A 14,687-nucleotide genomic window follows, 5' to 3' on the forward strand; every position below is an offset into this window, starting at 1 on the left:
CTCTACACAAAATTCATACAGAATATAAAGATATGAATTTAGAATATGGTCACTGACTTCAAACCAATCATTCATATTTCAGAACATGTTCGTTGATCATATTATTGTACATTATTTTGTTCTCGTAAAAAAACTGTTCATTTTGTGTAATTCAAGCTTAATTTGCAATCTCATGCAATTACATTCAGGAAATATTACTAGGTTGAGGATGAAGTTTGAATACATTGAAAAAAGTTCCGTTTACTGCGTTATGTTTTATTCACTATTTTGCATTTAAGTTTCTATCATGTTAATTTAATAGTAGATCGCATCTTCGTTGATCTTAAAAAAAAATCGACATGATTTACCAACCTATACACCATTATGGACTACATATGAAACAAAAACATACTGAACCAAAATAACAATAATCTCGATCCAGAGCATAAAAATAGAAGCGTATGCAGATTAATCATTCACTTTTATAACATACAAAATAGCATCGGTTATAAGCTTTGTTATATGAAAAGCATTTACAAGAACAATTCAACATTTTATATGAACACATTCATAACCAATACTCAATGTTAATAAAACTAATAACATATAAGATGTCCATAGTGCTAGACGTTTAACTTCATGTGCTGATCACTCTCAAACAAAACAAATATTAAAGAAATATTCCAACCTCGGTCTGTATTTCATAAAGGGTTGGACAATGATCATTCACAGAGTATTCAAGTTGACTATTTTCAATAGAAGGTGAATATGGTATCAATCCTATCTTATCTCTTTAAAAGCATATGAAACACACCAACGATGTCTACTTTAATTCATCATTTTGTGCAGACTTGTGATATAAAGTCAATGATGGAAAAAAATGAATGAATTTCAATGATGATAATACAGATTTAATACGCCAATGTATATTTCTGTGTAGTCGTTCAACTAAAAGAAAAATCACTTAAACCAGGGTTGTTGCATATCCTTGCTTAACCATATTTTGAGGAGACATTGTAATGTGATACACAATTCTATGCATAAATATACAATTCATTTACAGTAAATTGAATCGATATGACCGAAATTCAGATATTTCATTTCTGCCACTTAACTTTCATGTTTTCAAAATTTTCACATGTTTTTACAAGTTTCATGTTTTCACAATTAAACCACAGAGAATAAACTTTTAAAATACATGTTCAATTTATTATGGCTTCACATATTTTACATTGCATATCTCGTGTCCGGTACTTAATTAATAGTGAAAAGCTTTGTTATATATATCAAATGATTTACATGTATATGTTGTTGAAATAAATAATGATGTAAAAGTGAAATAAAAATAATTTGTTCCATTTAATTCAATTTAATGTGAATGACTGAACGACAAGCGTATTTTTGTTTTCAGTTATGAAAAAGAAAAATATAAATATATGACTTAATAATGGGCTTATATAGATACATATATTACACACACACACTTTGGACAAATATGAAACAAGGTGTACGAACTGTTATGTGATACAAAAAGGAGGCATACATATATAAATACATGCAATATTCATTCATAAAAAATCGACCTACATGTACAATTATATGGTATAAAGTCGGGCAAAATTATCATCTCAATGAAACATTCATTATCTATACCTAAACATATGTACCATCGAAACAAAAAAATACATGATTTCATTCATTTTCAACATTTTACCACACACAATATATACATTAAACCATTCACATATCAGAATTATCCTCAAAACTCATCCTAAAATGGATTAGTGATAATAAAATAACATCATAATTGATAAAATGACGAGTAATAATGTCACTTAAAATAATTATCTTAATAAATGAATGTAACATCACACATTATTGGTTTTGTACACAAAGTTTGAGCCCAGTAGAACTATTTTTTCATGTAACATGCCAAAGTCCCGACTATGTGATTTTCAGAACAGAGATTCAATATGTACAAAATGTCCTGACAACTCACTGGCAATGTCTAATTCTATGCCTTGTGATCAATTTAATGCATTTAATACAAAAACAGACTTGTGCCAAATGAATTTCCGAAGTAATAACATGCGATATGCTCCTTTGGACGTGTGGGAATAATATCAAATTCTTTTTGGAATTCATTTAAATAATTTCACATTTCTTATTAAAAAAATGAAATTGAGAATCAAAGGATTTCAGAATAATAACTTGCCGGGGTCCTGGGTGTATACTGATAATATAAACAAGTAAAATATTATAAACGTATTATTCATTTTCAGCATGTTGATAGTGGTTATTTCGAAAATCGAAAGTTAAATTATTTATTAATTTATCAACGTCTGAAATTCTAACATTATCTTAAGTTTGAATAGGACAACTTACTTCTCACTAGCAAAAAAAAAAAACTCAAGCCAATTCAATTAGAGGACAAGAACAATATTTTTTACTTATATTATTTGTCGATCTGTAGCCGAGTAATAAGTGACGACCGACATTTTACAACCTTCTTTTTTACACAGTTGTATGAAATTTATTTAGGTTGACATCAACACAGATGGACCTACCATTGCATTGTCATCAAATCCCAACAACGCAAAATATTTTTCTCGTCTTTATTCTCTCAACATTTCAAAATATGTACAGGTTCGAACATAATCTACATTTCAACAAGTATGAATTCAAAATACATAATCATAAAAATAAATTGCGGTGTATTTTTCTAAACGATTTCACAGTTTATTATTATATGAAGTCTGAAAATCAGGAATATAATATTGTACATTATGAATGGATAAAAAGCAACAGTCTTTACTTGGCCTAAATTCAACGGAGCGCTTATACGAACCAGACACAACGGTGCTAGGTAGTTTAGTGAACCCGCCACAAAATACACTCATTAATGCTGAGTGTTCATTATAGACAACAACACTATATAGTTCGGAGAGTCCAGAGAACAAACTTTATTTAATGTAATATTTTGTCACCTGACTTCACAATTAGATATCTATAATACGGCAGAATTTGAACAATGTTATTATGTTCATATTCTGGTAGAGTTCACTAGCTTTTTAGCAGCACTGCTATGCAATATTATATACAAAATAAAATTACAGTTAACCACTGGATACAGATTGACTTTCACTGTCGTCTAACTTGTCTAATGATTATATAAGACGCTAATGCAAAAAGTTGCGATGATTGTAGCAAAAAAAACTTGATGTCAAATCTTACATTAACAAATTTTATTGCTCTTAAAAATATATACAATACTATACAAGCATAAATTATATATATTCATCAAAACTATAGCATATTATTATCAAATAATGCACTTCATTTTTTTTGCAAAATGATATGAACAAAGTAACTGTTACAAGGCTTATGTTAAAACATGAGAAACGGTTGGCTTATAAAAGAGTAAACAAAAACTTGTGTAATATTTTGTCTCGCGTCGGTTTAAAAACATCTTGTTTTTCAAAGTGAAAAGAACGATCGAGTAACAATTATATTCAATAAAAATCTAAAACATGTATAAGGGCGCACTGAATAGGAACACGAGAAGGAAAATGGTTATAATAAAACTGAATCTCTGACCTCCTGAATTTGATTTTCTTTTTTCAGCATTTGATTTCACTATGCATTATTTCTGTTTATTTATGCCTTACGGCTGAATTGCGTACGATTTACAAAAAATTATTTATACATACAATACACATACAATAGTTGATAAAAATATAAGATATTGAAATAAAACATTAATAACTAGACTATGATCTAGATATAATGAAAATTGGTAATAGGATTTAACAAATGAATTTACTAATGGAAATTTATAATATAATTCAAATCGGTTGCTTTGGGATGTATATGTCATGCCATCTTTCATATAAATCATGTACCAAATGCAAACCAATCACCTATGCTGCAATAATTATACTATACGATGATTGGACAGGCGGCCAACTGGCCTGCGTGTATAAGAGCATTTTTTCGGTGCAAGTATAGGATTAAGGATACAAAGTTTAAGGTCATATAATTCATACAATATGAGTGGAAATGGAAACATCGTCACTGATAAATTGCATTGGCAAACATGATAACGACCAGCGGGATATCCAGCTTTCGATTTCAATCATGATAATAGGTATTTACATATTCATGAATATAGGCCTATGTGCAGTCGTTCAACTGAAAAACAAACATATATATCTATATCAAATGTATACTTCTGAAACATAAGGATACTTGTAAAAAAGAGAGAAGACTTATATGGCCCATTGCTCTAGTGTGATACAAACATTGTTGACATATATGCAGTTTTTCATTGATATTCAATAAAATGGCCTAATAACGTTTGACAAACAGCCATTATTGAAGGGATTTTGCTCTGCAATGAAACCTTGATTTCTACCTAAATATATGTACAATTAAATTACAGATACAAAATTACAATCAGATAACCATGTGACTTTCAACGATTGCATGATACATAAGAACATAACTATACATCAGGTTAGTGAACATAATTTACATGAGCAGATACATGCAAGTACAAAAATATTCTTTAAAATTCATACAATTTATCCTATTATCACTCGCATTGACAGTGGAAGCTTGATCAGCTGTAAAGTTCATGACAACCATATTTCTGATCACCATGTAGTATGTGCTTTCATTAGAGCAAGTCATCCAGAGTTAGCTTCTTCATCCTTAACATATAGGAACTTCAAGGACATGGACCATAATAAATTTGCCTCTGAGCTTGTGGCTAAGTTAAGTGCTCCTGAAGATAATGATGAGGCTGGAAGTGAAATTCATGTGGATCAAGTTGTATCAAGATTTGACTCGGCAGTTCTTGCAGCTCTCGACTCTACGGCTTGTATGAGGACAGTTGATGTGAAGGCACGACGCAGGCCCCTGTGGTACAACTCAACCATTGCGGATTCGCGGCGTGAACGCCGTCGCTGTGAGAGAAAATGGAGGAAAAATAAGACCGACGTGAACTGGAATGCTCTTCACACCGCAAAACTGCAGGTCAAGAGGTGTATCACAAAGGCTAAATGTGAATATTTCACTGATGCTCTAGCTGACTGTACCCCTAAAACTGCCTTTCATGTATTGAGCAAGCTTCTAAACACCAATGAAATTACTCTCCCAGTACATGATTCTCCAGGAGAATTAGCAGATAGATTTGCAAAGTTCTTCTCTGACAAGGTATTGAAGATTAGGAGTGAACTTGATGATGATCCTGATACTGATCCAGGCCAGATGATACCATCTAGTGGTATTCAGGGGGTTGCTCATCACTTTCTTGAGTTTCCCGAAGTAAGCGAAAATGAAGTGGAGAATATTATCAAGAGTTCGTCTTCAAAGAGTTGTTCCCTTGACCCACTACCAACATGGCTGTTGAAGAAGCACCTTGGTATTGTACTTCCTGAACTTGTGCACCTTATTAACTGTGTTTTGACCAGTGGTGTGTTTCCTACTGACCTTAAAGAAGCAATAGTGTTGCCAGTCATCAAGAAGGCATCATTAGATAAGAATGCCTTGCAGAGTTATCGCCCAGTCTCTAACATACAGTTTAGGTCGAAGATTATTGAGCGGGTTATGCTCAGACAACTAACAGAGCATATTCAGGACAATGGCCTGGCTGAGCCTCTTCAGTCAGCTTACAAGGAAAATCACAGCACAGAAACAGCACTACTCAAGATCCAGACCGACATCCTTCTGGCTATTGACAACCAGAATGGGGTAATGATGGTGCTGCTTGACTTATCAGCTGCGTTCGACACAGTTGACCACATAATTCTGCTGAATCGTCTCCAGGACGACATTGGAGTTGGAGGAATTGCCCTTGAACTTGTGAAATCTTATCTGGAGAATCGAAGTAGCCGCGTTCTTGTGTCGGGTCAGTTTCCCAGACCACATACATTGCACTACGGCATTCCGCAAGGTTCCGTCCTCGGGCCACTGTTGTTTACACTCTATGTTCGTCCAATTGGAGATATCCTTCGATCTCATGATGTTTCCTTCCACATGTATGCAGATGACATTCAGATCTACACCATGTTTGTTCCAACGGATCCAGTGGCAGTTGATACTGCTATTCACAAACTTAGCTGCTGTATCACTGAAATCCATGACTGGATGAAGGCAAACAAGCTCAAACTCAATGATGCAAAGACTGAATTCTTTGTCTCTGCTTCGCCACATCATTTATCATATGATCTCATGAAGGATGTCAGACTGACAATTAACGAGAAATCTTTCCAGCCTTGTAAGTCTGTTCGCAATCTTGGTATAACATTTGAGCCTTCTGCAAATCTCAGCCATCACGTCACCTTGGTCTGCAGAAACGTCAAGTTTCATCTTCGTAACCTCTGGAGAGTGAGACGTTTTATTGACAAGCAAACATGTCATGCTGCTGTCAGGGCTCTTGTTCTTTCCAGACTGGACTACTGCAATAGTCTCTTCAGCGTTCTTAGCCAGAAGGACTTAGACCGACTTCAGAGACTACAGAACTCTGCCGCTAGGCTTGTCTTCTCTGCTCCCCTTCGGACTCGTACAGAACCTCTCCGACTGGAACTCCATTGGTTGCCTGTGAGACAGAGGATAGCCTTCAAAATTTTGCTGCTAGTCTTCAAGTCGCTCAACCACAGAAGCCCGGAGTACATTGATAACATTCTCATTCGTCGTTCTCAAGTCCGTACTACTCGATCATCTTCGTCAATCTGGCTCACTCAACGCCTTTCCAAGAGACGTGCGGGTGAAACGTCCTTTCCTGTGATTGCTGCAAAACTATGGAATCATCTACCAGCTGCAGTGAAGATGGCCTCCTCTGTTGAACAATTCAAGAAGGCCATTAAATCCCATCTATTCTGCGAAGTGGACAATTAATTGCAAGGACTAAACTGATCATTCTGAGGTGTAGAACAGTTGTTTTAGTGGCCAAAGCAAATATGGAGTAGTGTGTGTGCAGCGCTTTGTAACCGAAAGGAAAAGGCGCTATATCAAATGACTTTTGGATTGGATTGGATACTCAATAGGGAGTAGCGACGTAAAATGACTTCCTTACTGATAAACAGAAAGCTCATTTTATTACTTATGAAAGACAGAGAACAGTAGCATCATTATGTACAGCTTTTCAAACATTATCAATGCGTAGACCAAGTACTGAATATTCATGAAATCTCATATTTCTTATACACAACAATGTGAATCACAACCTAAGACAATATTATATAAACAGAATGGTAATTCAATGCAAAGTCACCATTTCAAAATATGTGAACAGGTTCAAACATAATCTACAATTCAACAAGTATGGAATCAAAATACATACTCATAACAATTGAGGTGTATTTTTCTGAATGATTTCACAGTTTATGATTATATGAAGTCTGAAAATCAGCAATATAATATTGTACATTATGAATGGATAAAAAAACAACAGTCCTTTCTTGAACTCAATTCGACGGAGCGCTTGTAAGAACCAGGCACAATGGTGTTAGAAATTTTAGAGAACCCGTCCACAAAGTACACTCATTCATGCTGAGTGTTGAGTATAGACATATAGTTCGGAGAGCACAGAGAAACAAACTTTAATGGAATATTTTGTCACCTGACTTCACAATTAAATATCTGTAATACGGCAGAAATTGAATACTTTTATTATGTTCATTTTGTGGTTGAGTTCACTAACATTTTTGGAACCACTGCATGAGGGTGGTATATGCAATATTATATTCAAAATACACTTACAGTTAACCACTGGATACAGATTGACTTTAACTGTCGTCTAACTTGTCTGATGATTATATATGACGCTAACGCAAACAGGTGCGATAATTGTAGCAAAAAAACTGATGAAAGATTTTAGATAACATATCTGATTTCTCTTGAAAATATCTACAATATTATACAAATATCAATAATATATCTTCATCACGACTATATCATAATAATGCATGTAATTTTTGCGAAAATATGATCAAAGTAACTGTTACAAGGCTTATGACATCTTGAAAATTTCACAAAATGAAAAGTTAATCAAACTTTTTGTTTATAAAATCGTTTTCTCAGACTTCCTTCACAAGATTATATATATATATATACATATTATAAGCAAAAATACGAGCACCCCAATAGGCAATTGTTATGAAATCCATACACGACTTTGGTCCTTCGCCGTACTGATATGGAAGGTTTTATTTGTAAGACTATTTCAGTGAGATATTAAATTGAAAACATGCTTTCAACATACACTGATATTTATGCAAGTAAAAGCTCTGCGTAAAATTTATACAGAATGGTCACTGACTTCAAACCAATCATTCATATTTCAGAACTTGTTCGTTGATCATATTACTGTACATTGATTTTTTCACGTGAAAAAATGTCAATATGTGTAATTTCAGCTTAAAGGTATTGTTTAACTTTGTGAGCAGCCGATTTAAAAAATTCTTAAACCAAGATGAAACATGTGTACAAGTGCATGTATTAGAACTAATAAACCCTGAAAACAACCATTATTGAGAATGAAAAGCTAAAACTACAAGGCAAACCCCGATTTTGTAAATAGGCGTCTTATAGACACCTAAATAGTACACATAAGTGTATGGGATGAAATTAAGATGGTGTTTCTGGTCACTTTATATTTCAATTTTTGAAGCACTAAATAATCATTTTCGAATGCAATTTTTTCTGGGCTTTATTTTTGGAACATATCACAGACACAGGTGACAAGTGTGACCTTCTAGCTCAGATTTTTTAAAAGTCAAATCAATGTTAACCAATCACTTTACATTCAGGTTGAGGATGAAGTTTGAATACATTAAAAAAATTCCGTTTATATGTTTTATTCAATATTTTGCATATTAGTTACTATCATGTTCTTTTTATAGTAGATCGCATCTCCGTTCTTCTAAAAAATCGACATAATTTACCAATCTACACCATTATGGACTACATATTATGAAACAAAAACATACAGAACCAAAATAACAATAATCTCGATCCAGACCATAAAAATAGAAGCGTATTCAGATTAAATAGTCACTTTTATACATCGCTTATAAGCTTTGTTATATGAAAAGCATTTACAAGAACTTAACATTGTATCCGGACACATATTCATAGCCAATACTCAATGTTAATATAACTAATGATATTGTTAGTATAATGCTAGACGTCTAACTTCATGTGCAGATCACTCTCAAACACAAACAAATATTAAAGAAATATTCCAGCCTCGGTCTGTATTTCATAAAGGGTTGGACAATGATCATTCACAGCGTATTCAAGTTGACTATTTTCAATATAATGTGAATATGGTATCAATTTCGGCTATGTTATCTTTTGAAAAGCTTATGAAACACACTAACGATGTCTACTTTAATTCATCATTTTGTGCAGACTTGTGATAAAAAGTCTATGTTCGAAAACATGAACTTCTATGATGATAATACAAATTATGTACAAATGTACAGTAAATTGGACCTTCATCTCTGCTACTTAACTCCAAGTTTCATGTTTTCACATTTAAACCACAAAGAACGCACTCCTTAAATACATTTTCAATTCATTCTGGCTTCACATCTCTTACATTGTGTATCTCAGTATCTCGCGTCAGGTACTTTGATCTTGAAACGCTTTGTTATATATATTAAATGATTTTCATGTATAATAAATAATAATAATAATAATAAACAGTTCTTGTATAGCGCATATCACAATTATGAATAATGTCTCTATGCGCTTCCAAAGGATTCGGATATTATTACCCCAGCTGTAGCTTGGCTGCCGTAATTACTATGATTACAGCGCACACGCATTTCAAGGTATAATTATGTTGAAAGATAAAATAATGACGTAAAAGTGAAGTAAGAATATTTTGTTCCATTAAATCCAATTTAAGGTGAATGATTTAAGGGACAAGCGTATTTTGTTTTCAGTTATGAAAAAGAAAAATATGAATATATGACTTAATAATGGGCTGATATAGATATATACATTATACACACTAACGATGTTTGTTTGGGCAAACATGGAACAAGGTGTACGAACCTATAATGTGATACAAAATGTAGGCATACATATATGCAATATTTATTCACAAAAACAGACCTACATGTAAACTTATATGGTGTAAAGTCGGGCAAAATTATCATCTCAATGACACATTCATTATCTATACCTAAATATATGTACAATTGGGGATTCAATATCACAATCGAAACTAAAAAAATACATGATGTCATTCATTTTCAACATTGTATCACACATATATATACATATGTATTCAACTATACACATATCAGAATTATCCGCAAAACTCATCCTAAAATGGATTAGTGATAATAAAATAACATCTTAATTGATAAAATGACAAGTAATGTCACTTAAAATATGTTAATAAATGAATGTAACATCACACATTATTCGTTTATACACAAAGTTTGAGCCCAGTAGAACTATTTTTTCATGTAACATGCCGAATTCCCGACTATATGATTTTCAGAACAGAAATTCAATATGTACAAAATGTCCTGAAAACTCACTGGCAATGTCCAAATCTACGCTTTTGGATCAATTTATCGCATTTAATACAAGACAAAAACAGACTTGTGCCAAATCATAATGAATTCCAAAGTAACAACATGCAATATGCTACTTCGGAAGTGTGGGAATAATATCAAATTCTTATTGAAATTCAAATTAAATAATTTCACATCTCATATTTATATATAAAGAACGAAATTGGGAATCAAAGGATTTCAGAAAAACAGATTAAAATAATAAGTCGAAATAAGTATTCTTTTATCCAAAGTATTTTGTCCTGGTCTGACAAGAGAATACTTTTTTGTCATGCATTCAAATGAGAGTTTTTCAAATTTTGAAAGACTTGCCTGGGTCCTGGGTGTATACTGACAATAGAAACAAGTAATATATGTCATCAAAGTCATTCATAACTAGTATGTTGATAGCGGTTATTTCTAAACTTGAGTGGCTCAATCGACTTTATTTATCAACTTTGAAATTCTAACATTATCTCAAGTTTGAATAGGGCAACTAACTTCACACAAACAAACATTACAACACTTTCCAATCCAAGTCAATTTAATACCAGGACAAAAACGAGAAATATTTTTACTAATCATATTTTTCAGATTGTAGCCAGTCACAATTCAGGTTGACATCAGCGCAGATGGACCTACTACCATCGCATTGTCATCACATTCCATATACCAATGCATAATATTTATCTCGTCTTTATTTTAACAGCTTGCCTATGTGTACTTATCTATGAGTCCTCCTGCATCTATTTCTATAAGGATCTTATTTAATTCCTTAATGGTCCTCGGTGATGCAAGTTTCCATCTCTGAAGAAGGTTTACATACTGTTGCATTGGGTTGCTATTTTCCACTCTGATCTTCTCTGCGATGCTGTAACCGATACCTAGAGCGACGTGTAGATCATTCCAAAAATCAGGCGTTAGAAGCTTTGCTAGTTTGATAATATGTTTATCTTCCACGTGTTTTTTTCCAGAAAGCCTGAAACATACAAAAAAATTGACAAAACTTTCAGCAAAATACATTTCTTTAAACTCAAGAAGCAAGACCGACACTTCTTCACAAGCGACCCTGCTGGAGTCGTGCCATCAATAGCAGTAGAGTTGTACGTGCATGCAATATTACATCGGGGATACAAAAATATGGTTAAGACATTATGTGTAAGCAAGCGAGTGTAGCAACCAGCTAGCTGATAAAGCATGTGTATCGAAAACGTATTCAATTTCACATGAACCTCAAGGATACACAATGAATTTTGATTGGTGGATGTGTGTTTGCTGCAAATTTGCATAAGAAAACTTTTACATTTGCACAGAAGCACGTACTGCAACTCCATTGAGAATGGTCGTGGGGGTAAAATTGTTATATTAGTTATTTGATTAAATTATATTCATTTATTGGAATGAATATTTCAGGTCAGCAAGTGGCTCAGTCTTTGACAAAGTATGTCCATTTTCGTTTATACTTGCATGTTTCTGAGGAACCTCCCTGTCTTGAAATCCCATTCAATTCATTTACTTCTATATTCAAATTCAAATTGAACAATATAAAAACATGATAAAAAATAAAAACAAGAATTAATTAAGAATAAAAAAAATACAATACATACAAAAAACAACCGAAGAAGCAGAACATAATATGTAATCTGAGTACGGAGGAATTGCCGAAATGCCAAAGACGCTTATGATTTCATGAAGGATCAATGATAATAATAAAAATAACATTAGAACTTGTCAGATCTTGTCAAATTCATGAGGTTTATAAAATTTTACCGGTGGTGCAAAGAAGGAATGTCACTGGTCGCTCCTTCAGGAGCAGCCTGAATACCGAGAGATGTGGATCTGATTGGTCTCTGGGATGTGGGCCCAGGGAAACCTCGCCTTTGACTTATCTCACCTATCGCTGATTCTATTGGATATGATAACATTGAAATGGGAATATCTTCAATGAACAAACTTAGAATTATGGTTATGCAGATAAAAATGTTGTATAAAATAATAATCATAGCACCTGGCAAATAAAATTTTTGGTTTTAACTCATGGAGAAAGGAGCAGTAAAATAAATATCCTCTTACAGTTACGCTACACCCCACCCACACAAATACACGCACACCCACACATCAAACATGAAGTAAGATAACCAGACACTCATGCACCCTCGATTGAATACCTAGATATACACCATGTACACAGGCTCGAATTAGTATCACCTCCATTAATTTCAGGAGTAATTGCCCTCATTTCACAAAAAAAAAATATCCTAGGAGGAGATGGTGGTAGGGGGGGGGGGAGGTCACAAAGAGAATGTCATGCTTAAATGCCAACGTGCACATGATATGAAACGTGCATTTTTATTGATTGGTACCATAGAGATATACTAATATATCTACGATTGTTACACAGTAGCGCGCATCATATTTTTAAAAACTATGTTTATCATGTAAAAATAAATTCTCATTAAAGGGGAATCCAGCCTTGGCCATAAAATGTTGTGTTGGGAAGGAGAAAAATAAATTAAACAGAATGGTGAAAGTTTGAAAGAAATTGGACAAGCAATAAGAAAGTTATAGCTGCTTTAAAAATGAGATCACTAATACTATGTAGATTTCAAATTGGCAACTGGGTAAGTAAATTTTGACAAGGGGCAAGGACAACTTTCCCATAGGCCACGTACTTTATTATCAGGGATTTGTGGTTTGGTGGTTAAGTACCCATTCCCCTGGGGCAGTAATCTAAATATAACCCATGTAGTATACAGTGTTGTAGTGCCTTGATGCTCGGCCTTGGCCTTAAGGCGCCTTAAGGCCTATTTTTTCAAAGCCTTGGCCTTGAACATTCAAGCCTTGGCCTTGAGAGGGCCTTGGCCTTGGCCTTGAGGATTTTGAGCCTTGAAATTTCAAGGCATTTTCAAGGCATTTTCAAGGCTTTTTCAAGGCATTTTGTATTTTGTACTTTCATTTGTTTTATATAAGTAATTATAAATGTTTTAATTGTTCTGTATATTTAATGACACTCTAATGGTCAAAACTACCAGTCATCAGTCACAGTAACAACAGCAGTAAGTGTACTAGCTGTGTCATCGATTGTAATTGTTAAATCATCATTATTAAGAATTATCATCACATTGTAACAAAGAAAACAGCAGTGATGAAAAATAACTATTAATTGGTAATGTGTTGTAATCATGACTAATGATGATAATGACAATATTAATAATAATGATAATAATGACAGTAATGATTATGATCAAGATTATAGTGCTTTGATGAAAGGAATAATTCTGACAGATCTGACTGCAATTTTGACAACAACTTTCATACTTTAAAGTTTAAACATAGCTAACTCTAAGGAATGATTTATAACAAGGTTGATTTCTATTCCATTAGGATTTTCCTTGTATTATTTTCTTTAGCCAACAAGAATGATTTAAGTCTTAATTATATTCTGAAAAGATTTGGAAAACTTGAACACAGACTTTAATTTTGTTATATCCAAATTGGCTATGTCAATGGCATGATGAGCCAAAAATTTAGAGGGGCCAAGCATGGCATATAGAACAAAATTTCTGCCAAAAAAGTTGAAAGCGATTGAAGCGAGCGAGCGAACAAAATTTGTCACCCTCTTGCTATAAAAAAAGCTTTTTTTGAAAGATTGTGACAGTATGTTTAGAAAATAATAACAAATTTACTCCACATTTTCCTTTCCTTTATCCCCCTATTTTAAGTTTATTCTTGGTGGTGGAACTTCTTCCTCTCTGTCTCTCTCTCATTTTTTTTGGGGGGGTCTGATATATTTTTAAATAGACGAGAAAGAGGAATGGGAAGAGAGAGAGAGAGGATAAGGGAGAGAAATATGTAAGGGGGTAAGAAAGATGGGCGTGGCTGGTTAGGCAGAAAATACTGCAAAATTAGTTAATGATAGGCAGTATATCTTTTCTAAATTGTAAGGAGAAACATGTAAGGGCATAAGAAAGATGGGGGTGGCTGGTTAGGCAGATCATACTGCAGAATTAGTTAATAATGATAGGCAGTACATCTTTTCTAAATTGTATACATTTTGTTTTGGGTCTAGTGTCTCAGATTGACAAAACAAAGGGAAAAAAATTCAATGAAATAACGTATTTGTTTTTGTGT

This window comes from Lytechinus variegatus, chromosome 16, assembly GCF_018143015.1.
Source record: "Lytechinus variegatus isolate NC3 chromosome 16, Lvar_3.0, whole genome shotgun sequence".
Taxonomy (NCBI): domain Eukaryota; kingdom Metazoa; phylum Echinodermata; class Echinoidea; order Temnopleuroida; family Toxopneustidae; genus Lytechinus; species Lytechinus variegatus.